We start from the raw sequence: 27,094 nt of genomic DNA on the forward strand, positions 1-27,094 counted from the left end.
AAATCAGGCCTGCTTTCCCAGGCAAGCCTGGAGCCTCTATTATCTACTGGACTCCACCAGGCTAGACAACTAATCGAACTCTTAACGAGTGAGACGGGCAGCGCAAACCAAAAAGCAGCAGTTGTGACAACCAAAGCCAAACTCCCAATGTAGTCAAACCTTTACACAGGATAATGATCTTCTTTTCTTTTTCTTATTTCTCCTTTATTATTTTTGATCTATTTTCATTTTCTGTTTTCTTTCCTTTTTTTTTCCTTTTGGTGTGGAAATCCAGTTCCAGTGCTTTTTATTCACCTTCAGTCCCTATGCTGCTGTCATGTGTTCAGTTAAAGAAAGGGCTTAACCTTTACATGCAGCCATTGAAAAGGTAACGATCAGACAAAAATGGCCTTTCATTTTCCTCAAATTTCCTTTCATTTGCTCACTTTCAAGCAAAGCCTCCTCTTTTGTGGTTGGTTTGTGGTGCATATGCTTCCCAAACAATAATTGTTCAGCAAATAATGTTCCCCTTTGTTGCCTTTACCACTAGTGAATAGAATTTAGTAGCTTTCCACCTCTCGACTAAGAGGTTAGGAGGGGACAGGGAGAGAGGGCTGAATAGAATCTGAAATCTACTTGCTGAGGCGTTCAGCTCTACTGGTTTCTATGGCATAAACCTACGATCCCACTTATCAAAATATAATGGAATTCCAAAACAATGAAAATACACATCCTTCTTGTACAATAATCTAAGACATTGTTTAATTGATGAGGAAATTCCCAATCTTGCATGTGTTTAATGAGCTCTGAAATGATTCATTTGTATGAGTGTATGTCTGTATAATAATATTTGTGTAGCGCCCTCCACGTCCTCAGCGCTTTACAACGTTACAATAGGAGGTAAATACAATACAAAGAATGGGAATAAGTGCAATAGGTAAATGACGACATAAGGCTAAAGGAGACCTTGCCCCAAAGAGCTTGCTATCTAAAAACCAGGGGTGCGCAAACCGTTTCCCCCTGCGCACCTGTGCCTGTTCTCCTCCCCGGCTCGCGCCCCCCCCCTGCTCGGCTCCGACGTCAAATTGCGCTGCGGGGTCATGTGACATAATGTCGCCATGGCAGCGTGACGTCACGTGACCGTGCTGACGCCGGGTTACCATGACGACGCGTCTTGTTACAGAGGCCTTGCACGGTCCCCCAACATTTGATTTAAAATGCCTTGGGGGAGAGCACAGGACCTCGGTTACCGCCACGCCCCCACCCCAGAAAATCTTGAGCCCTTGATCTAACCTAAGCTTCAAAAGATAATTCCTAGACTATTTCCCTGTGATGCCTGGTTGAAGATTATAAGGTCGCCGGGAAAGGGATTCTCTTCTTTCAATGTCTTAGTTTTATGACCAACACACCTTAGCTTGTATTTTTACAATGACGGGATTCTTACACTGTACAGCACCGTGTATATGACCAGTACTGTATATAAATACAATTCAAAAAGCATTAGGAATTTATTACAAATATTGATTTTTGCAAGTAGATGACGAAGGCCGACAAATATCACTAAAAACAAAAAAAAAAGAACGTAGAAAATGAAAACACTCTTAAAACGTCCTCCAGCTTTGTGGGGTTTTTCTTTTTTTTTGTCAGTTACTCATAGAAATAAAAAATTGATGCCGTCATCCCTGGCTCAATCCATATTCCTTTTTATTTTGTGGGAGTTAACTGGAGACATTTTTTTTTCTGGCAGAGAATTATAGGAATAAAAGCAGGACTATCTCAATTTCAGAAAGATAATTAAATGCAGGAGTCGGTATAAAAAAATACCATCATTTATTCATTTATTTATTTTTTTTAAATGGTGGCATCGCCAATAAATTGCTAATGTTTACAATAGAGTAAGCAGGACCGTGTTTTACATATCTGTAACACGACCTAGTTTCTGAACTCGTACCATAAGAAAAAGCATATGCTTCCTAAGTAACCTTTCCATATTAAATGCACTTCAGTCTGACACCATTAGCTGTCAGGTGCGTGGATCTGAAGGCACAGGGCAATTTTCAGATTAGTGCTAATTACAGGGTGGGCTGACACATCAGTCAGGGGACCCTGTATTACAGCACTGCCAGTAACTGTGCCCTTTAATAGTGTGCAGTAAGGGAGGGCTGTGGCTGGCTCTCTCCAGACTGCTGGCAGTTTGACTGTGGCCTAAAGTAATGGAGCTGGCAGGGTGGAATCAATTACTGGCCAATGAAGATTTTCCCACAGGTCGAGGCTTGGGAAAAAAGGACGTTCCTGCTGCCTAGACAGCTGGCATGGACTGTCCACTGGGAAAAGCGCCTGTAAAAGGAGAAAACAAGGGGACAGCTCTCAGTGATAAAGTGGTGGCAGACTATAAATTTTGAAGAAGGAATTGGCAGAAAGTTCCAAGTTTTGTACCTCTGTTTTTGTCTTTCTTTGCTTCCTGCGCACCACCAGCTTTGTGGGGAAGAAAGGAAGCAAGTGACATTCTCAATAGAGAGCCCGAGACTGGGTCATCTAGTATAGTGTTTCATTTCTATAGTGCTGTAAAGATCCAGTTGAACAGTCAGTCAGTTTGCTAAGAATGATTTTGTGTAAACTGGAGCATTGTAACATGCAGCTCTTGAGTCAGGGAAAATGTTAACCCCATTAGTACTTGTGCCTTGGGCACCACAATCATAGAGTGTAAGCTCATCTGGGCAGGGACTGGGCCTGTAACAATCCTATGTGCTGCGTCCCGCTCACTATACCGTCATTGTGAATCGCTTTGAGTCTCATTGGGGGAAAAGCGCTATATCAAATAAGATTATTATTATTATTATTATTATTACTGTAATGTATTGCACAGTGTTCTTAAAGGCAGAATACAGCCCTATTGTGTTTTTAATAGATACAGAAAGGCCTAAACATAAATAAAATCATCCAGCTAACTCATACCATGTAATGAACTTCATGGTTTACCCCTGTGCTTCTCTCTCTCTCTCTCTCTCCCTCTCTGTCCCTCTCTGTCTCTCTCTGTCTCTCTCCTTTTTACACCTTTTATATTTGTACCGGGGTCATACATTAGGCAAAACAAGCTAGAAACAAAATGTAGTTTTGAACAAGAAGAATTACACAATAGACAGACAAAAGTACACTTACTGGGGGCCTGGGGGGGAAATCTAGGCTTGGATGAGCTTACCCTGACCGGGATATACACCCGGTTCTCCTGGTCCTCTTTTCGTATTCGGTCCCTAGCCGCAACTGCTATGTTCGATTTGTAGAAATTGGCCGCAAAATACGGGACTTAGTCTCTGTGAGGGAGACTTTCCTAGCTTCAAAACGAAGCTGGTTGCTCTGCTATTTGCAACAGAGCAACTTTGAAAATCCCTCCCTAGCTTCATCGACCCCAAGTCACTGGATGGTCTGGTTCTATGTCGGGTGAAGTGTAACACCCTGGATCTTGCTTGCACCTTATGCAGATGCCCGGGCTGCCTGCATAGAGTCTTATAAGAAATGTATAAAACACATAAAACATATTTTAATACATGGGGGACTTTGGGGAGACTCATGACTGTAAGGGAAATAGGACTGAGATATCGGGGCTTGAATACCAGGAGTCTGGGGGACACTGGGCAGCCCTGGTATAATTCCACCCGTGTACCAGCAAATCATGCCTGCTCGCTTGGTAGAATTAAGGTACTACCGGTAGCTCTGGCTCCGAACTCCTGCAAACAAAATAATTGTATTCTTACCCAAATATCCCACCTAAAACTTACACGCGGAAAGTTTCATGAGTCTGTGGTAAAGGGAACATGGAAAGTGGAAAAGCAGGGGTCACTTTAACTTTTCATGTAATGATACCTGGCCCCTGGCTTATAGTGCCAGGGACCCATGGAGCCCAAGGGTAACCAGAGGGATTAACCTTTATTATATAGCCTTGCCCGTCACAGTCGAAAATTGGCATTAGCATCTGCTGTGCGATACGCTTTCTGACCAGCAAACTTAGGGAGGATTTGTTCGTATAAAGTACACATAGTTTGGCATAGGTTTTAGATGTTAGGGTATCAATGTGCATCCCAAATGTTAAATGGGAGTCAAACCATATGTCCAAGTATTTAAAACTAGTAACAGGGGCTAGGGTGGTATTAGCGTTGGTTCTGATCATTGGAAGCTTAAAAAATGTAGCCTTGGTCCCAAATACCATTGTTACAGTCTTGTCAGTGTTTACAAGCTGTTTATTTTGGGAAATCCAATTTTGAAGTTTCAAAAAGTCAGATTGAAGTATGTGTTGAAGGTCAGAGAGGCTATGGTTGTGTGCATATAAGATTGTGTCATCTACATACATGTGTATTGAGGCTCCCTTACAAGCTGTAGGAAGATCATTGATGAACAATGAGAAAAGTAGGGGCCCCAGAACAGAGCCTTGCGGGACACCTCAAGTGATATCCAAGGGGTTGGAGTTAGAGCCTGAGATAGACACATGTTGAGATCTACCTGATAGGTAGGAATGAAACCAGTTTAAAGCATGCTTCTCTATTCCAGAGCAGTGGAGTTTGTTAAGCAAGATAACATGATCAACAATATCACTAGCCTTTGCAAAATCTAGGAATATTCCACCAGTGAGTTGTCCCAGTTCCATTCCACACTGGATCTCATTACAAACTTTTAGCAGAGTAGTTACCGTGGAGTGTTTGCGGTGAAAGCCAGATTGGAATTGGCTAGGGAAATTTGTTTTGGTATAGTAATCGCTTAATTGGGAGTGGACACATTTTTCCATGACTTTGCATAGTATTGGGCGAAGAGATTGGCCTGTAGTTTGAGACTATACTGTATATAGCAATCATTTACAAAGTTACTTCCCCTTCCTCTTCTGAAACAAGCTCTGGCACACCCCTTTCGAGCCCTACCCTCTCTCTAGCAGGGCACCAATTGTATCTAGTGACTGCCTGGTCACATGATCTTCCCCACAGAACTTTGCTTCTTTGGCCCTCTTCTGCTGCACTGACAGCCATTTAGTGAACCCATGGCCGAATCCGTGCTGATCGATCAGTAACTTAGCTAATGACTTATCATTGTGTGGATTGTATTGATGCACGTATTAAAGGGAACAAAATGTAAAAAAAGAAAACGGCAGCTTGGAGCTGCTTTAAAGGGTGACTACACAATGTTTGGTAAGAATACTGAATTGAGCCTATTCTAGTGGCTGGAACATGCCTACCTGCTTCAAAGGCAACGTCATTGGTTTCAGACTCATTTACTCACTGAGCCACTTTCTCAGCAAATGTATATACAGATGTAGCCAGACTTACTGTTTTCGGTGCCGCGGATCAACATACTGAAATTTGCAGCCCAAAAACAGTATGTTTTGTACTGCTTCACGGCCCGGGAGGATTAACACTTCGGAAACAGAGTTAATATTCCTGGGCCGTTTATTGTTTTCAGGGCCGCAATCGGCGCTGCCATTGGACCGCACCGACACTGCGTGCGATCGCAGAACCAAAATCAGTGAGTCTGGCTACGTGTGTGTGTGTTTGTGTGTATGTATATGTAACACCCCTATCCCCCCCCCCTCCAAGGGAGATCGTTGGTAAATAGGGTGTTAGGGTGCTCACCTGTGGGTTTCCAGGAGCCTGGGCCTCCGCATACAGGGAGCTTGGTAGGTAGATATAGTCTGGTGCAGCGCCTCCACTGGCCATGGCTCTGCCAGAGGTAGTGGTTCTCCCTTACAGAAACTTGTAGATCATAAACACAATGCAGAGTCCAGGACCGTTGCAAGTGGGATTTATTGTAGGCTTGTAGAATCCTGCACACAGCCATGCAATACAGACACTGTCCCTGGTCTGTCACACCTGATCCACCCACTCACTTGGGCAGATGCACAATTTCTCACTGTCAGGCCTTAGGACACCTACCCCTTCCTGGGCAGGTAGGCCTCAATCTCCAGTATCCCAACCAAGCGGTTTCCTCCCCTCCCTGGGCAGGACAAGACTCCCCAGGAGTCAGAGCACCAGTACTCAGGAGCTCCCTAGAATCTCTTCTGGCAAAAGGGGAGGGTCCCCAACTTATGTGCCTAGGGGGTGGAACCCTTTCCACCCCTAGTCTCTGGGCAGAACACACTGTTGCAGAGCATCACACCATCAGGCACATGACCCACCAGAACCTTGAGCTCTAACTCATGGAAGCATGTGCCTGGAAGCTGCAACATTGTAACTTAGCCCTGCATGTGACCTGACTCTCAGCTATGTGCAAGCTGGTTAACCCTGTCACTGCCAGCATCTATCATAGGCTACATGTTAAAAGGGTCTGTTTTAGCAAGGGGCTACACTACATTATTTAGATGTAGCCAGGTTCCCCCCTTTGTACCCCTTACCTCCGTTGCAGCTGTGGGGGCGGGAGAGAGATACCGCTGACTGCCGGGGCAGGCGCTGCGGGAGTGGCGAAAGGACCCGCCGGTGAGTAGGGACCCCCGTCGGCAGGCTGCGGGGAGTGTGAGGCAGGCTGGCTGGCGACCCGGTCGCCGGGACTCCGCGGCGGCACCTATCACAGGGCTCCGCCATCTTGTGATTACTCGCGCATGCACGATAGAATTGCGCATGCGCACTGACCCTCATAGTAGTGGCGGCAATTACACAGCAGCACCGCAGGGGAACTACAATACCCAGCAGCCATCGGGCAGCATAGGTCACATGGACGCGCTGGCCAATTGGGTCGCAAGAATCACGGAGGACTGGTATTGATACATTTGGTGCGCTGCGAGCCACGCCAGTCGGAGCTGGTACAACAAGAGGGTAGGGTGTGTGTGCAGGGTGTCTGTGACCCCTGCACTTGGCCAGAGATCCTCTTAGGCCCGAGCTAGGCCCCGACTCCCCTCAGCTTGTGGTTGCTGCAGGGACAGGCTCATGAGATAGGGACACTGCCCAACATAAGAGTGAGGGACACAACTAGGACGCGGCTGCATCCTGGCATTCAGTGGTTTGGGACCAGACCACCACCTACAGCTAAAGGACACTCTGCATGGTGCCACCGTCCGCACGGGACACCACTCAATGTAAAGGCGGAGGCTTCGCGGATAACATCGCCGGATCTGTGGATTCCATCTTCCTCATCTGTGCGCCCGGGTGTGGACACACCTGGCAGAGGTACCTCACCTCATCAAGTGCACCAACAGTACACGGGCTACTGGGGCAGTGCTGTCTCTCACACTTGGGTGGGTGTTTGACTCTGGGCATCAGGGTGGTTGGGTGCCATGGGGCACCTCAGTAGAGTGGGGCAAACCCTACAGGGGTGTGAACAGGGTGTTGTGGAGGCAAGGTGAGGGGTTACAGCCCTGTGAGGCCTGAGTGTTTCTGTAGTGTCATTAGTATTATATTCTGTGCAGTAAAATCTGTTATATTACACTGGTGTGTGTTTATTATATTGTCCTGCACGGGGTTATCCCACATTGTTAGGATCCCGCACAGGTGGAGGCGCTGTCATCAAATGGATCAGGTACACCCCAGGCTCCCCGCAGCGGAGGTTCAGGCCTCCTGTGAGCCGCAGGTAATGCACCACATACACTGTAGCCACCGTATCTCCCAGGGGGTGGGGGAAAGTGCGCTACATACACATATATATATTTATATTTATATATATATGTAATCCGGTACTACTTTGGTGATGCAGTAATAGACTGGTGCTCGTACCATAAAAATAGACAGCATACATTACCAGCAGTGAGGTGGTAAGAAGGCAACAGCACTCAGCAGGTATCAAGAGTAGTAATTGTATTGGGAATACTAGCACATAGAACCAACATTTCGGTCCCCAAAACCTTCCTCAGGGGGGGTGCAGAGAACAAGTGACAGCCAGTGACTTTTATACCCATCACCTTATTGCCCAAACACACACTAAGTAAAAACAACACAAAATGTGTGAAACAACAGGTGAGTCACATAAACATCAGCTGTGAGAGAGTCCTCCTATTGGTCATACTCCACTCACGTGACAAAGTACCGGGAAGCGTCCTAGATCACCATGGTGACCGCCTGGCGCATGCGCGTAGCATGTAGTCAGCGCGTCTAGATCCCGATACAAAGATATGTCCGCTCCTGCCTCATAGGGTCACCGGTTGCCATGCAGTCCAGTTTGCGCATCCGTACAATCCTTAAGTACTCTGTTGATTCACATGAATGCAATGAGCCAATGTAGCGGCAGCAGTTGAAGCGAACAGAGGTCCGACCATGAGCGAAGTCATAGTAGTCTAGTAGTCCATGGTAGTCTGTCTTGGTACTCATCCATATACTTGACCGATTTATTTATTTATAAAATATTTTACCAGGAAGTAATACATTGAGAGTTACCTCTCGTTTTCAAGTATGTCCTGGGCACAGAGTTAAGACAAATAATACTTGGTTACAAATACAGTTACATAAATGAACAGGGTATACATTATATACAAGACATTGCATGCACAGTTAAAGAAAATATATGTTATGGGCGAATGAAACAGTTACAGACCAGATTAAAATGTGAGACAGTCATAGATTTGAAAGAACTTAAACTGGTGGTGGATGTGAGAGTCTCTGGTAGGTTTTTCCAGTTGTGGGGTGCACGGTAAGAGAAGGTAAGAAATGTGGATTGGCAAAAGACTGCAATGTCCAAAAAACACCCTCAGCTCACCAGATGTCAAAGATTAAAACCGTTTATTGAACTACATAAAAATGAAAAAAGGACAAACAAAATACAAAAAACACAACCTCCTACGCGTTTCAGGCTCTAAGAGCCCTTTCTCAAGGGGGAGAAGGAGGAACGGCCGGATACTTTGTTGAGCCTTGCGACCATGAACTGTCTTTTGGAGTCTGATCTCAGGTGATAGGTGCTGCATGTGGTAGAGGTGAGGAGCTTGTTCAGGTAGCTGGGTAGCTTGCCCATAAAGAATTTAAAGGCAAGACAGGAAAGGTGAACTTTGCGCCTAGACTCTAGTGATGACCAATCTAGTTCTTTGAGCATTTCGCAGCGATGTGTGTTGTAGTTGCATTGGAGAACAAAACGACAAATTGAATTGTAGAGGGTGTCAAGTTTGCTAAGGTGGGTTTGAGGTGCCGTGCCATATGCTATGTCTCCATAGTCAATAATTGGCATTAGCATCTGCGGTGCGATACGCTTTCTGACCAGGAGACTTAGGGAGGATTTGTTCCTGTAAAGTACCCCTAGTTTGGCATAGGTCTTGGTTGTCAGGGTATCAATGTGCATCCCGAATGTTAAGTGGGAGTCAAACCATAAGCCCAGGTATTTAAAACTAGTGACAGGGGTTAGGGTGGTGTTAGTGTTAGTTCTAATATGGAGCTCAGTCGCTGGAAGCTTTAAGAATTTAGTCTTGGTCCCAAATACCATTGTTACAGTCTTGTCAGTGTTTAAAAACAGTTTGTTTTGGGAAATCCAGTTTTCGAGTCTCAAAAAGTCAGACTGAAGTATGTGTTGAAGGTCAGAGAGGCTATGGCTGTGTGCATATAGGATTGTGTCATCTGCATACTTGTGTATTGAGGCTTCCTTACAAGCTGTGCGAAGATCATTAATGAACAATGAGAAGAGTAGAGGCCCCAGAACAGAGCCTTGCGGGACACCACAGGTGATATCCAGGGGGTTGGAGTTAGAGCCTGAGATGGCACATGTTGGGATCTTCCTGATAGGTAGGACTTAAACCAGTTTAAAGCATGTTTCTCTATTCCAGAGCTCTGGAGTTTGTTAAGCAGGATAGCATGATCGACTGTGTCAAAAGCAATTTGCAAAATCTAGGAATAATGCACCAGTGAGTTGTCCCCGTTCCATTCCACACTAGATTTCATTGCAAACTTTTAGCAGGGTAGTTACGGAGGAGTGTTTGGGACGAAAGCCAGATTGGAATTGGCTAGGGAAATTTGTCTTGGTGTAGTACAGGCATACCCCGGTTTAAGGACACTCACTTTAAGTACACTCGCGAGTAAGTACATCTCGCTCAATAGGCAAACGGCAGCTCATGCATGCGCCTGTCAGCACGTCCTGAACAGCAATACCGACTCCCTACCTGTACTGAAGCTGTGCGCAAGCAGGAGACTATAGAGCCCGTTACAAATGCGTTATTTACATCAGTTATGCACATATATGATGATTGCAGTAAAGTACATGCATCGATAAGTGGGGAAAAGGCAGTGCTTCACTTTAAGTACATTTTCGCTTTACATACGTGCTGCGGTCCCATTGCGTACGTTAATGTGGGGTATGCCTGTAGTCGTTTAATTGGGAGTGGACACATTTTTCCATGACTCTGGATAGAATTGGGAGAAGTGAGATTGGCCTGTAGTTTGAGACAGTGTTTTTGTCCCCACTTTTGAAGATTGGGACAACTCTGGCAGTTTTCCAGGTCGTAGGGATATGGCCTGCAGACAGGATAGAGTTACTATGGAAGCAATTGGTTTGGCAATGGCTGGGGCACCAAGTCGTAGGAACCTAGATTGTAGCAAGTCAGGTCCGCATTGGCTGCTTAGTTTTAGTTTGAGGAGCGCTTGTGTAATCTCCTCTTCAGATACTGGGCCAAATTGAAAATTGGGGGCAGTGTTGGGAAGGGGTGGGGCTATGTGGGCACTCCCAGGATGAGATTCAGGTTGGTGGTTTGGGCTGCGTTTCGCTAATAAGTTAGTGGCACACCCCACAAAGTAATCATTGAATGCATTTGCAATGTCAGTGGGGTTTGTCAGAGTAATATCCCCCTTAGTGATATTACTTGGTTGTTGATGGTTAGGAGGCTGGAATATGTTGTTGATAACCTTCCAGAAGTTAGCTGGGTTTGATGTATTTTGGTGGAGATTGTCAGAGTAATATTGTGCTTTTGCGTGCCTTGTTTGCCTTGTGCACATGTTCCGCAGGCATCTGTAGTGATTGAGATCCTTGGTAATGCCAGTTACTTTGTAGCTTTTCTACAAGGTATCCCTGAGCTGGTAGAGTGCAATAAGGTCAGTTGTAACCCATGGAAGGTGGGCCCCCCATACCCTTATTTTGTGCAGTGGAGCATGGGTATCGCAGAGTTTTAAGAACTCGGATTGGAAATAGTCGAGCGCAGAATCGGGGTCGGGAATTAAATCGATTCTGTGCCATGGGCAGTTGGTAAGGTCATCCAGAAACTGTTGTGGGTTAAAGTTTTTAAATGTTCTAGTGAGGAGAACTTTAGGGCTTGAATGGGGCGTTTTAATTTTCCTTACACAGTACACGATTGCATGGTCACTGAAAATGTCCGGAAGGATGCCAGAGGATTGGATTCTGCTGGGTTTGAGGAGAGAATCCAGTCTAGCAAGGAATGGTTATGCGATTTCAGGTTTGTCCGTGTGGGTTGCGAAATGAGTTGTGATAGGTTAAGTGACTTGAGTTGTATCTGGATTTTATGGTTTTTAGGGTCAAGCCAGTTGAAGTTGAAATCCCCAAGAACTAGCAGCTCACTCTTCTCGTTCAGAGAGGAAATGGAGCCAAGAAACTGGGTGATATCAGCCAGGGATTGTAGAGGGGCTTTAGGGGGGCGGTAGATGCCAGCAAGCAAGATGGGCTTAGAAAAGGGGAGGCAGATTTTGCCAACTAGAATTTCAAAAGAGCGTGGTCTTGGGGGGCAATTTAACAGTGTAAATTGTAATGTGTCTGCAATATAAAATAACACCCCTCCTCCTCTTTTTGACCTATCTCTCCTAAAAATGGAGTATGCCTGAATGGCGATATTTGCATCAGGGGTTTTATGGGTTAGCCATGTTTCTGTAAGAACGATGGCTTTGGGTTTATGCATAAGGCACCATGCCTTAGTTCGTCCAGTTTGGGCAGCAGGCTCCGGATATTTATATGGGCGACAGATAACCCTTTTTGGAATTTAAAGGTGGAATTCTCAGGGGCATGGGACAGATCCCGCAGCGTTCCCGATTGCCATGGAGACTCGCTTGCGCACAGTTTTGGACTCTACATTGATTCGCTAAGTTCCGTAGTGGCTGCAGCAATTAATGCGGGAAGGGGGTCCAATGTATAACCAACACAATTGGATATTTAAATAATAAAGCTAATAAAACACATGAGTACCTTGAAAAATATTACACACATGAATACAATGAGCCGAAAAATATTACACACAGGGATAGAGACAAGGATGTATGAAACCTGAAAAAAATCACACAGAAAATGCACCAAACAATAGTGAGGGTAAGGCTACGCATATAGTGACAGCGACATCAGGCTATGGTTGCTGGAAAAATCAAATTGAGATGACTTCCTGCGATCGCGACCAAGCCGTCACGCTTACTATAAGCGAACGCGACCATGGCAATGCATTTGTTTTGACGCGACGTCACGTTGCTGTCGCCGGCACTATAAGCGCAGCCCAAGTGATGTGAGCAACGGAGGGGAGGGAGGGTAAAAGGAAGTTTCAGTGTAGGGAACAGAACCATGTGGGATGACTACATACTGTACAGAAGAAGAGCTGGACATGCATAATACATACTCCTACAATTAATACTATAAGCCAGTGTTTCCCAATTAAATTTAGTCGTGGAACCCTTTTTTATTTTGTACAACAAAATGGAACCCCTTCAATATGTTTAGCGTAGCACATGAAAAAAAAAAAAAGAAATCCGCCGCAGGCGAAAATTTTTCTTGGTTCAAGATCAAATACCTTTAAATTGAAAGTTACATTTTTCCATCGGGAAGGCAACTACACGTTTTGTCCTCTTTCATGTCCCATAAATAAATGCAGCCGCTCTGTATAGGTGCCCGTGTGGGGAAAAAAATTATAAGGTTTTACTCTTACTTATATGATAATTATAGCATCAGATTCTTTGTTTATTATTATGGTGTGGGGGGCGGGGGGGAAGGGAGCCCGCAGTGGTGTTGGTGTCTCCGTCCCTCCTGGCGGCTGCAATTTTTAAATGTTTTATTTTTTCGCAAAACACTTAATTTTACCTCACGGAACGCCAGGGTTTTTTAAAGTCCCCCACTGTCCCAATACATTTTTAAAAGACCTCAGGGTTCCGCGGAACCCATTTGTACTGCTCTACAATACATGTGTTACTCCTTTACTATACAACACACACACATTTATATATACATACATATATAATATATATACACTATATACATACACATATACACACACACCTCACTCCTTCCTATACACTTCCCCTCACTCCTTCCTATACTCTCCCATACACTTCCCCTCACTCCTTCCTATACACTTCCCCCTATACACTTCCCCTCACTCCTTCCTATACTCTCCCATACACTTCCCCTCACTCCTTCCTATACACTTCCCCCTATACACTTCCCCTCACTCCTTCCTATACTCTCCCATACATTTCCCCTCACTCCTTCCTATACTCTCCCATATACTTCCCCTCACTCCCTCCTATACTCTCCCATACACTTTCCCTCACTCCTTCCTATTCACCTCCCCTGCTCACTCACACCTTTCTATACTGCCATACACTTTCCTTATAAGTAGATATCCCATGCGACCTCCTCTCCTGTCACTGCTCTTCTCTGCTCCGGCGCGAGCTGTAACCGCCACCCTCCCTCCTCGCGCTCCCTTCTCATGCACCTCGCTCTCCACTTTCTTCACCGGCTGCTTTTGCCACGGGTCAGCCAGCTGCGCTAGTGACATCTTCCCCGAACGAGCAGCTTGCAGAGCCGAGGCTTCCCGCACGAGCCTCAGTGGAGCAAACAGTCTGTCTCTTTGTGGCTGCTCACCCTCTCCACAGCCGCTATGGGGGAGTGGGGGGAGAGGGGGGTGGAGGAGAGCCATGGTGGAACCCCTGGGACTGCTCCGTGGAAACCCAGGGTTGGGAAGCACTGCTATAAGCAAAGTGATAAAGTGTAACGGGATACTAAAAAAAGCATCCAAGGTTCATATCTTCATTGAGGCCTTTTGCGGCCATCGTATCTAGTTTATGAATAATTTTTGGCTCAAGTTGAAGCAATAGCTTGTCGCTTCCCGGTACTTTGTCACGTGAGTGGAGTATGATGAATAGGAGGACTCTCTCACAGCTGATGTTTATGTGACTCACCTGTTTTTTTGCACGTTTTGTGTTGTTTTTAATTAGTGGGTGTGTTTGGGCACTAGGGTGATAGGTATAAAAGTCACTGTCAGTCACTTGTTCTCTGCACCCACCCTGAGGAAGGTCCCGTTTTGAGGACCGAAAAGTTGGTTCAATGTGCTAGTATTCTCAATACAATTACTGTACTACTTTTGATACCTGCTGAGTGCTGCCTTCTTACCACCTCACCGCTGGTAATGTATTATATATATATATGTAATCCCCTTTTGCTATGCCTAAGGGAAACCACGGGCGATTATGCATGCTGCTGTTACCTGTGAGGCTCACAGGAGGCCAAAGTCTCTGCTTCTGGGGAGCATGGGGTGATATGTCTCGCGCTGCAGCGCCTCCACCTATGAGGAACCCAGCGTAAGCGGGATTACTACGCATAGGAAACGCATCCATTCCCCCGACTGTGCACAAGCAGAGGGAGGGGAGAAGAGGTAGCAAAACTTTCCCCGCTATTCCATCTTGGAGGGAAAGATGCAGCCGGAGCATAGAGGCTTTAAGTTCCAACAGCAGAAACCCCAGAGATTCAGGTAACGCGAATGACGGGAGGGGGAGATCGGGATTTTCCCTAATGCTGGGAAGCTTTATATTTCAAAAGGCCTGCTTAAAAAGAAGCGTTTGTGAGTGTTCCTATTTTTTTTACCAGATTGTTTAAATCAAAACGTAATTATGCCATGACACTTTTCTCATTCCTCTAAGAGTGGAGGTTTACCCTTATCCTGTGATAATTAGGAGTATATCGCCATCCGGTCTAACTGTGACAAGTCCACCCATTGAAGACAAGTCCTCCCACTGAAGTGTCCACCTTAAGATAATGGACCAGTCTAACCCTGAGTATTTCTCAGTAACATACTGCTGTTTCCTCTCATTTCATTTTACATATTCCATCTACTTGCTGACTCTACGCACCAGAGGGCTTCTCATTTTTCCAGTTCGTTTTTTGGAGGGACGTGGAACTCCCTCTATGGACTCAGGCTGCGGGACTTAAGTATTACCCATGATTTGATTAAGATACAGGACATTTCTGTTTTTTTGCATCCAATTTCGGTACTGTGACTGTTTAAAACCTTCATTGTATTCACATATACAGCTCAACCCCATAATAGCGCGATCCGCTATAACGCGGTTTAAGCGTGGACCCCGAATTTAAAAAAAAAAAGTTTTTTTTTGCACACTGCACACACTCACAGCACACTGCACACTGCACACTGCACACTGCACACAGTCAAAGCACACTGCACACACTCACAATACACGCTCACAGCCCCCCCCCCCCCACTTCCCCTCCCTACTTTTGGTGTCGGCTGCTGAGATTGGAGCGGGCTGGCGGGGGGTGGGGAGGGGGGGGGTGATCGGAGCGGGTCTGGCATCAGAGCGGGGCTGGCGGGGGGTGTGATTGGAGCGGGGCTGGCAGGCGGTGATCAGAGCGGGGCTGGCAGGGCGGTGATCAGAGCGGGGCTGGCATCGGAGCTGGCGGGGGGGAAGTGAGGCTGCTTATTGAAGTGCGAGGGGAGTTACGGTGGCTGCTTGGGGATGTGTAGGGCTGGGGGACTTGTAGGGCTGCCGGCGCCTCACTCCAACAGCTGTTTCGACCTTAATTGGTTGCAGACCTGTTAAGACATGCAAATGAGCATACAGTAATATTTCCATTTGCTATTTGCTTTGCTGTGGAGGGTTTTTTCACTTTTTTTACCCACCATAACTTAACTAAGCAGTATCCTGCTTCATTTTTGCAAAGCCAGTATAACCAACCCCACACTGATGAGACCAATTAAGGTCAAAACAGCTGTATGCATCTTAACCCTGGCTGTGCTCAAAGCTGTGACCATGCAGCAAGCTTAAGCCTATAAGGAACCATGTTAATGGTTTTGAAGCAAAAGGTGGCACTTTGTGCTCATTTGCATGTCATGTCCCAGAATCCCTTGCTGCAGTGGAAATGCTGTGTGCTAGGTGATAATGGTGAAAGGCGGGGTTGCAGACCTGCTAAGACATGCAAATGAGTATACAGTAATATTTCCATTATATACATATATATATTTTGTTTTTAAAATAATTTTTATTTGTTTTATTTAGAGAGATCTCGTCTTGCCCTTTGCAGCACTGTTTAAATGTGATGCTCTGTTCTGGATATATAAATGTTTGAAATATGAAGTATCTGGGAAGTTAAAATGGAGCAACCCCCCCCCCCCCCGAGGTAAGTGCAGTTTGAAGGTTACCAGGGCTACCTACCTCACACTAGAGATTAGGAAAACCAGGATTTTTAACAGACAAAAACACATGCTCAGGTTGCAAGAGGTTAACATTGTGAGATAAACTTATATACAGGCATACCCCGGTTTAAGTACACTCACTTTAAGTACACTCGCGAGTAAGTACATCTCGCTCAATAGGCAAACGGCAGCTCACGCATGCGCCAGTCCGCACGTCCTGAACAGCAATACCGGCACCCTACCTGTACCGAAGGTGTGCGCAAGCGGGGAGACTATAGAGCCTCTTACAAATGCGTTATTTACATCAGTTATGCACGTATATGATGATTGCAGTACCGTACATGCATCGATAAGAGGGAAAAAGGTAGTGCTTCACTTTAAGTACATTTTCGCTTTACATACATGCTCCGGTCCCATTGCATACGTTAATGCGGGGTATGCCTGTACAGATGTAGCCTATTTTATTGCAACCTGTGGGGTTCTTCTGTCCCTTTCTCATACGCAGCTGAAACAATGGCTGCTTCTCCCGCTGGGGCCTTGTATACGTCCCGCCGCAGCGCGCCACGAGTTGCAATAATATTGGCTACATCTATATGCTTCTGGAAGGGATGGCTGCTTTAACCCCTTATGTGCTGGAAGACGTTCGGCATCTGAGTCCCACCGTTTTTTCTGATCGCCGGATCTCAACCATGGATCGCTGGGTGTTGTGATAATGTGGTCGCAGGAAGGTCCCCCCAGGATGTGAACGGAAGTGAAGGTTTCTCCACTTATGTTCCGATTGTGTTCGGCGGTGAACGAGCATTTATAGCATGACGTACGCTGTACCTAATAGGGCCCTTAGAGTGCTGGCCTTCCTGATGTTCAGGGTACATTATGGGGCACTCAAAGTGTTAAATACTCATTTATGATCCTTCAGACCTTCCCTTCCTGCCCCTCAGGCACCAAAGCAGGCTTAACACACTTCCCCAGCAGTGCAACATCTTTGTAACACTTTCCTGTTTGTGATCGTTTGTTGCCAATATTCCCAGCAGTTTGAGCTGTAAACTGTAACAATAGATAATGTTACCTTAGTAATATAAGAATACATTGTAGCTGCTGATGCACTGACTGAAGGATTGATTGGAACTGAAAGGCAGCCATTTAGTGAACCCTAGGAGGCAGGATCTTCGCTGATCGATCACAGGAGAAGGAATTGAACAACAGTTTAGGTAATTCGTTTTCAATTAAGGTAATCCGGCATATATCAAAACGTCACAGGTCTCTTTTTCCTTAAAATATAGCATTATTTTATTGGTAAAATAACATAATTACTATCTTTAATTTATATATATATATATATATATATATATATATATACACACATATACAAACATATATATACGCACAGTAAGTGATATCAAATAATTAATCAAAGATATACAAATACTATTAAACCTGAAGGACTCTACAAAAGGATGCCATTGGTCAAGTCTTTAAAGTTGTGAACAGGCTTTAGGGGAATCATTAGCAGTGTCCACATGTGACCAGACCTGTTTATGGAATCGCTAATAGGGATCATAAATCTTTAGAAAGGGCTGACATCACCAGGAAAGGGGCTCTGATCTCTCTTACATCTGTTCCAGGTTCTCAGCTTTATCTGGGCTCAGCTGCCTTCGCTCTTTGTGGTCGCCAGAAAATGCCATCAAACAAAGGTCCCTTTGCAGTCACTGAGTGGCAGGTATAGGGTATCTACTGTATACTTGATGCAGAAAGGACACAGGAGACCAGTGAAGAAACGAAAGAGCTGGGGATGAGAGGGGTGGGATAGGTCATATGAGCGTTATTACCGCAGACAGCCCCCAAAGACTGGGCGATTGACATTGTAAGTCTATACACAGAGGTTGTTTGAGGGGAGCCTGTCAGAGTGACAGTGTAAATGTGTATCACACACAGCCTGGGAGAGGGGAGACTGTCGGCGGGTGGGAGAGCGCTGGCTGCGTGTTGGTCACACGGAGATTGAATTACAGCTGAATTAGATCAGAGCTGTGGGAAACAGCACCTTCTAAACACACACAGTCACACACACACACACACACACACAGAGACACACGCAGTCACAGAGGGAGGGAGGGTGTGCGGGCAGAGATGGGGGAGGGCAGCTGCACTGAAATACTTAGGACATCTAACAGAGGCTAACAGTTAACTTAATTACTCTATGGCTCTGTGCAGCATGCGTGCCTGAAGTTAAAGGCTCTAATCTTTTAGGCTCAAAGGGTCCATAATATGAGACCAAAGCTGATGATGGTTCTTTAGTGTAAGGAACAACCACATTGTAATTTGTGACAGAAATACAGTAGCCAAGTGGTTAAATTAGTTATATACATTTTTTTTTCCTTCTAGAATTTAGCCCTGGTTATGTTGTACCTAGCATTGTACAATTTCCACACATAATTTAAGCGCAGACTCATAGGTTGTGCCCAGGACACATTCTGGATCTTGTAGGTGTAAAGCTATCACCTATCTGGAGAGCTCAATCTGGTCACGTTTACATGAGCCAGTGATCTAGTGGGGAGCTGCTCTAAAATGTAACACGTGATACTTCATTTAAAAGAAAACATGGTTTGATGATTTCAACAAGTAGTCGGTCTTGATATGTATTGCCTCTGTACAGACTTTTACAAACCAGGACTGTCTGGGTTAAACTGGCACATTTGGTAACTTTATTAGTGTTTCGTCAGTCGCCTAGTTCCACTGGTTAGATTTAATTCTAAGTTTTACCTAATAAGAAAAAGAAATCTGGATCCCCAGAAAAAGGTGGAGACTAGTAAAGGTATTCCCTAGATCAGGAGTGGCCAACTCCAGTTCTCAAAGGCCACCAATAGGTCAGGTTTTAAGGGTATCCCTGCTTCAGGACAGGTGGCTCAATCTTTGAGTGATATCCTGAAAACTGGATCTGCTGGTGGCCCTTGAGGACTGGAGTTGGCCACTCGGGTAAAAACAGCATTTATTATTCAAAATGATAAATTTCTTTTATTTAAAGCCTGTCACGGAAGACCAGCACTTTTAACACCTTTATACTTTCTTGGCTCAAACCACTAGGCAGGACAACATTGTTGAATAAAATGGGGTTTGTTTGGTGAGACCGCAGTAATACAAAAAATGCACAAAACAACATATCTCCCCCAGTACCCTTCATCATCATCTCCCCAGTACCCTTAATCATCATCTCCCTAGCACCCTTCACCATGATCTCGCCCAGCACCCTTCACCATCATCTCCCCCAGCACCCTTCACCATCATCTCCCCCAGCACCCTTCATCTCCCCCAGGACCCTTCATCATCTCCCCAGCACCCTTCATCTCCCCCAACACCTTTCATCATCTCCCCCAGCACCCCTCATCTCCCCCAGCACCCTTCATCATCTCCCCCAGCACCATTCATCATCTCCCCAAGCACCCTTCATCATCATCTCCCCCAGCACCCTTCATCATCATCTCCCCCAGCACCCTTCATCATCATCTCCCCCAGCACCCCTCATCCTTATGTCCCCCAGCATCTCTCATCATCATCTCCCCCAGCGCCCATTATCATCTCCCCGAGCACCCATTATCATCTCCCCCAGCACCCCTCATCATCTCCCCAGCACCCCTCATCATCTCCCCCAGCACCCTTCATCATCATCATCATTTCCCCAGCTCCCTTCATCATCATCTCCCCAGCACCCTTCATCGACATCTCCTCCAGCACCCCTCATCATCATCTCCCCAGCACTCTTCATCATCATCGCCCCCAGCACCCTTCATCATTATCTCCCCCAGCACCATTCATCATCAGGGTGCTGGGGGAGATGATGAAGGTTGCTGTTGGAGATGATGATGAAGGGTGCTGGGGTAGATGATGATGATGATGATGATGAGGGGTGCTTGGGGAGATGATGATGAAGGGTGTTGGTGGAGATGATGAAGGGTGTTGGGGAGATGATTATGCCGGAGTGCGCTCCTTCCCTACCAAGGAAGGGGGGGTTGAGGGGGCCGTCGCGGGCTGCACAGGGAGTCTCAGCGCACCGCATGTTGTGCAGGCCTGCTCTAGGCTATAAGCACTCACGAGCAGAACCCTCATTACGTTTCGTATCTGTTCCTGCTTGTTTGTCCCTATTTGGTAAGTCATTTTGTTTATGTATTTTACATTTCTTTGTAACCCCATTGTACCTCGCTGCGGAATATGTTGGTGCTTTAGAAATAAACAAGTAGTAATACTAAAACGTACAAATTGCTATTATGTTTCTCATCGTGAACCCATATATAATCAGTAAGGCAATCGGAAAGCGAGGCGAGGTTGTGACAGGTGAAATTCACTACAGGTGTCTCTGGTACTGATAGGGTTAAGAAGAACAAATAATAATAATTGGTGATGTATTGCACTCATTGCTGATTCTAAAGAATGGCTTCAGAGACCTTCATACTTAAAATATTAAATATTCAGCTGTATATCATATCTTATTGACATAATATAAAGGAACCCCCAGAAACCAAAATGCAAAAACATTTATCCGGCCATATGGGTTCCTGCCAGTCTGCAATCCACCTTCTAATTATAATTGTGAATATTCTAAGTGCAGATAATTCTAACTTTTTTTTTGTCAGAAGACAGAAGGGATCAAGTATTCTTCATTCATTTAAAACAACCTTATGCACAAGGGGGAAAAAAAGTAGCAAAGGAAGTCAGTTGGCTTGTGTGTGTATTCCCACCACAGGAGGTATAAGCCACAGTTCCAGGAGACAGAAGGGTTTGTATTTGTTTGCTTGCTTGGCACTGAAATCTGCAGCAGCGACAAAGCACAGCACACTACAGATAGCGTTGTGTGGTGCAATAACACCCTGGCGCCTTCAAAAGATTTCTTTTCCTCTCAGAAGCTCAGCTGGGGAGGCTGAGAGGAGGAAAACTGCTGCTGTGGCTTTCTCTGCACTGGCGACGGGACAATCCTCAGTTTCACCATGACTTAATCTCCTGGGTCACAGTAGCTCTGTCTAAGATATTTTGCCTGGGATGTGAAAGTGACCTCTAAACCATTGTGTGCCCACAAGGTTTTGTAATATTCCTTTTATAACGTATCAGTATTACATCACCAGATCAACAGGTTACTGTGGTTAATCAAAGCTCCCTACAGGCCTTGGTTATAAGGAAGGTCCTCCAAACCTTGCATACCCCTGTGCCACCCATGTCCTCTTCTATATAAAGTGAAAAATAAATAAAGGTCCCTATTCAATACGCTGGGAAGAAGTTTGCCTTTTGCAGGGGGAAAGATCAGCTCTGTAGAAAAGACTGGAGCTTATCTCTACTCTATCATTGGTAAGATCTCTTCAAAGCATATTGAACAAGGGCCAAAGCGTTTAAAGATTGCAAAGGAGCACGAGGAAAAGATGCAGGGCACTTCCGTAGTGAGGGAACAAAACCATTGACGCCTGTCAGTTGTGTATATGAATATAAATACTGTATAAAGACATACTTGTAGGTGACTATAAACAGGCACTTGACTAGAAGGGTGCTGGACAGAAAGCCATGGCTGTTTGATCATCACAGATGACTAGGGACTGTGGGGGATTGCGGGCTATTTTGTGTAATGCCAATAACTGCAACCTAGGACATTTAACCTCTAACCATAATATTCCTAACCGTAAACAAAACCATGCGGTGAAATGGCCGTGACGAATTGTCCCATGGCCTATGCCTAGAACGTATAGGATTTGCAATAAACTTAAATCACAGATACATAACACATTGTCTAACATTTTGAATCGTATTTATATTATTATTAGAATTTGTATCTTATATAACGCTGACAGTGTATGTAGCGCTGTACATAGAATTCCGCAGGCACAGTGGGTTCCTGCCCTGTGGAGCTTACAATCTTATTTTGATGCCCATGGCCCAGGGAGACTTGCTCAAGATCACAAGGGGGTAGCTGACAGTGGGATCCAAACCAGGCTCACGCACTTCAAAGGCAGTGACATTAGCACGAGCTTATCCTTCCGCCCTTAATGTTTCCTTCATAATTGAACATATGTTTAGAAGCTTTTTAAATTAGGATCCAGAATCCACCCTACAAAGAACACAGATTTTATATGCCATACACACTGCTTTCATTAAGGGCTAGATAAGCAATCATAACTAAATGAGGTTCTGATTCCACAGCTGCAGTGATCAGGGCAAAGGCTGAGTTCTAATTTCATCAAAACCTTAGTATGGCTGTTATGTATATTTAAGAAGGCCGACAAAAAATAATTTTGCAACTATACTGCTCTGATTGTGACATTGTGCTTTAACAATAAAATATATGGCTAGGCTTTAAAAAGGATATGTAAAGGCAATTTCTAAAAGAAAAATATTTCTGAACATGAGATAAGAGTGTTAGTTTTTTTTAGACAGGATAATGGAGATATGGTATAACATATTATAGGCTAAAGCAGTAAAATTCAGGGCATTATTGAAAACCCAGCTCTCTGATTGGTTAAAATTCCGGGCATTATCCACAGTAATGCCCTGAATTTCAGCAGCTTGCAAAATGCAGTTTTCAATCTGTTTATTTCCAGCCAATCAGCTTTCAGAACAGCTGAGACAGGGCAGGGGATTGGTTGGAATTAAGTAAAAGCTCTGAGACATGGCAGGGGATTGGTCAAAAAGTATCAGCCACAGTTTGATTCCTCCCCCTCCCGAGCTGACTGAGATTTTCTGAGCAGATTCAGTTGAATTGGGGGGGGGGGGGGGGGAAGAGACTGCAAAGAAGTGTGTTGTGAATAGAGGTGCAGTGTTGTGTGTGTGTGTGTGTGAGGGGGGTGGGTGGGGTGAGGGGGGTGGGTGGGTGGGGTGAGGGGGGTGGGTGGGGTTGAGTGGGGGGGGGTGGGTGGGGGGTGTAGAGGTGCTGTGTTGTGTGTAGAGCTGGGGGGGAGAGTGCAAAGTTTAGTAAGTGGCTGCATTTTTGATTGTGACTGCAGTGTGTGTGTGTGTGTGTGTTGTGCTGTTGTAGGTGTAGCAGCAGTTTGTGTGAGTGTAGAGCTGATGTGTGTGTGTGTGTGTGTGTATAGAGATACTGTGTGTGTGTGTATAGACCTCCAGTGTGTGTGTGTCAGTAGCAGTGTTTATGGGTGTAGCATGTGTGTGTAGCAGCAGAGTTTGTGTGTGTGTAGAGCTGGTGCTGTGTGTGTAGAGGTGCTGTGTAGAGGTGCTGTGTAGAGGAGGTGCTGTGTTGTGTGTCTAGAGCTCCAGTTTGTGTGTGTGTGTGTGTGTAGAGGCACTGTGTGTGTGTGTGTGTGTAGAGGCACTGTGTGTGTGTGTGTGTGTGTAGAGGCACTGTGTTGTGTGTGTGTGTGTGTGTGTGTGTGTGTGTAGCAGCAGTTTGTGTGTGAGCTGCTGTGTGTGTGTGTGTGTACACAGAGTGGGCGGCATTGTGTGGATATAGATATCTGCAGTGTAAGAGTATGTGTAAGAGTATATAGAGGTGGTTTCATGTATTTACCATTTTATTTTAATAAAAAAATCTATTTAACTATACAAAAGTGTCTATTATTTATGAAATAAGCCTACATTTAGCCTATAATAGTAATAATCCCCTCAGAACAGGGCATTACTGGCCAATAATGCCCTGGCTGGGTTAAAGTCCCTCGGCTTCGCCTCGGGCCTTCAACTCTTCCAGCCAGGGCATTATTGGCCAGTAATGCCCTGTTCTGAGGGGATTATTACTTAAACAACACTATAAATGAGTTTAAAGAGACAGAGGAGTTGGGTTCTTAGTACAAGAGCTACATGAATGGGGTTATTGCATATTGGGGTATGTGTCATGTTATGCTCCGCTATTTTGCCTGTCTATTGTGTCATAAAGGCGGCCAGTGGAAAACCTTGTGTGCAATGTGCATAGGTCTATGAAATGTAAGAACTAAATATTTTAACAATGTTAAAAAATAAATATGTACTGTACATATTAGAATTGACGCCCTGACACATTAGGGAATTCTGCTTGTACTGAAAGCGTGTTCAGTCTTTGTTGAATGTCCAAACAAGCTTATCAGTTCCGGCAGCTTTAGCGGGAAGTTTTAAAGTGCTTTGTTATAACACGAAACGCCTGATAAAACTCCAATGTTGTCATAGCTCACACATAGTAATCATGGCTATATACTAGACAAGCATATGGAAAGGAGGCTTTTCCTTATTCATGCATTTCCCATAATCCACAACACACTCTTTCCTGTATACATGTGCTATCCCAACACATAGACCTTGATTTAATGGATAAACAGTGTAAGCAGATGAAACCGTTTCATCCAAGTATACAATGTCAACTGCATACATATTCATTAATATTTGAGCTTAATTCTTTATAGCCAACGACACAATGGATTGATGGATTGATCAAAATGCTAACATATGTGTAAAATACCTATACAATAGAAAAATATGTATTAAGCTTCAATAACAGGCATTGCAGAAGTTCCAATTCATTATGAAGTGACATGTACAGAATCTGTCCAAGATGCTCCATTTACGCTAGCCTCCCATATAGGGAGTTATTATAGAGAACAATAAAAGGAGGTAGTGGGGAGACACAGTACACATTTTATAATGGGATGCACCCCCCCCCCCTCTGGTTTTTAACATCACTGTTCACTGATAAAACCCGCAATTTTCCATTCAAATATTTTTTTGGGCCTAAAGCTCTTACATCATCTTTGCAAATGTAATTTTCAATATTTTTTAAATGTTATGGAAATGTGTGTCTAGATTGCAAAGTGAAGCTATCGGATCATAAAGTCCACTCCTTGTCGCCTCCTTTCATAGTTGGTCCTCTGGTTACTGTTAAAGTTGGAGGAAACCGTTAAACAAGAAGATATTTTGAAACTTCTATAAATGATTTCCAATAATTATTAATATCTGTCTACTTTTTAATTGGCAAATCAATCATACCCAGAGAACTCCATTAAAGTTAACACAGGGATTTAACCCGACGTTGGTTAGGTCATTAATCTACTCCAGCCCCTGGAATATGGGTCCCAAGTTACTTCTATTCCTCTCCAACACAAAGGAACTCACCTGAGAGACCTGAGAAATATTTAAATATACTTTGCATATCTAAATTAGCATGACTTAAAGTAGCATATATTAGAAGGTATAGGAGAAATGCAGGCACTTGGTCTTCCAAATCAAAGAGTATTTATTGAGCCAAAGCGATCCAACGTTTCAGCTGTATGAATCTGCCTTTCTCAACATTCTTCTACAATTGTTGAAGTAGCATATATCCCAGGTGTGTTAAATAGTTATTTAGTAGATGAGATTGAAAAAAATACACATTTCCATCAATCTCAACCTATTATAAATTTAGACGATAGAAACTTATCCAATATTTGCAAAAAAAAACCCCCAAAAGAACAGTGAAACATCATCCAATGATGTGTCATAAGGGGAAAATTAATTCCCTCCTGACTCTAAAAATGGCAATTAAACATAGACAATCGTAGCCAGCTCAAAATGCTGACCCACAGTATTATATATTTATTTGTGTCAATTGGAGTGCTATTAGGAAAGTTATCAAGTATACTACGATAAACAAAGAAGCCCCAATGCACATACAATATGACAATTTATTTAGTACATTAATGTGTTTTTTCTATATTTTTTCATAAGTATGGGTCATTTTGTCATGTCTTGTCTCCTCTTTTCTCTTTCCAGTGGAAGAAATACAAAAAATCAGTATAAAATAGGTTGTGTAGGACTTGTTTACCAGGTTTACTGTGAAGTAAACATATAGTAATATACTAAATAAATTCTAATAATAGCAATCAAATTTCTCTGTGGATCAACATCCTTCCCATGTTTCCCATGTTTACTTATTTGGTATATCCCTGTGTAACCCTCCTTTCTTGTCTCTTAAAGAGTTAACATGCACTGCCCTCATTAACACCATAGGGAGGTACTGACACTTGACTTGGTTGAGCTGACCTGTCTCCATTCTGCATAATATCTACTATGATCTGTCACTTAGGAGCCACTTGCAGGCTCTGGTCGACTTATCATTATCAAGGGATCCATGTCCCGGTCCTGCATTCTAACTGCCATTTCTAGGCAGGCTGATTTTGAGGCCGATATGAACCTGCCGGATGGGCTGTTCCTGTTAAACCATGGAATTCCTCTTTTGGAAACACCTGTAGGGTATATGCCTCCTCTGATGTGAACAACTGTGTTCATCTTGGCCATTTTATGGGTACTATCTGAAGGGACATTTTCCCTAACTACAACACAGTAAATGGGAACAAATCCGTATATGCTTACTTCTATGCACACAGGAACATATCTACAATATATACAGTGAGGCTCCTCCAACTGTTACTCCTCCAGGAACCTGGTTCTAGAACATTCTACCTGGGTATATATATCCTATTTGTGACATCACTTTCATCAGTCAAAGTGGGCATGGCTTAGTTTCTGCCAAGTCACCCTGTATATGTAATAGCAGAGGGGAGTTACTCCGTGTGAAACCACAGATTTAACCCTCAAGGGGTGGGGGGGGGGGGGGGAGAGGGTTGGGGGGGGTAGAGCACACCTGTACATCTTTCCTTTCTAAAAAAAGATGTCCAACATTATTTTGAAGATATCTATTGTATCCATGGTTTATGAATTCCACCTTTTAAATGCCCTTGCTGTAAAGAATTCTTTCATTTTTTTGCTTGTGAAATCTCCTTTCCTCCAAACTTAAGGAATGACTTTGTGTTGTTTGTTCTGCCCTAGTAATGATTAGTACTTTTGAAAGCTCCTTGTATTGTCCCCGAATATATTTGTATATTGTTATCATATCCCCTC

The sequence above is a fragment of the Ascaphus truei genome, chromosome 2 (assembly GCF_040206685.1).
Source record: "Ascaphus truei isolate aAscTru1 chromosome 2, aAscTru1.hap1, whole genome shotgun sequence".
NCBI classification, from domain to species: Eukaryota; Metazoa; Chordata; class Amphibia; order Anura; family Ascaphidae; genus Ascaphus; species Ascaphus truei.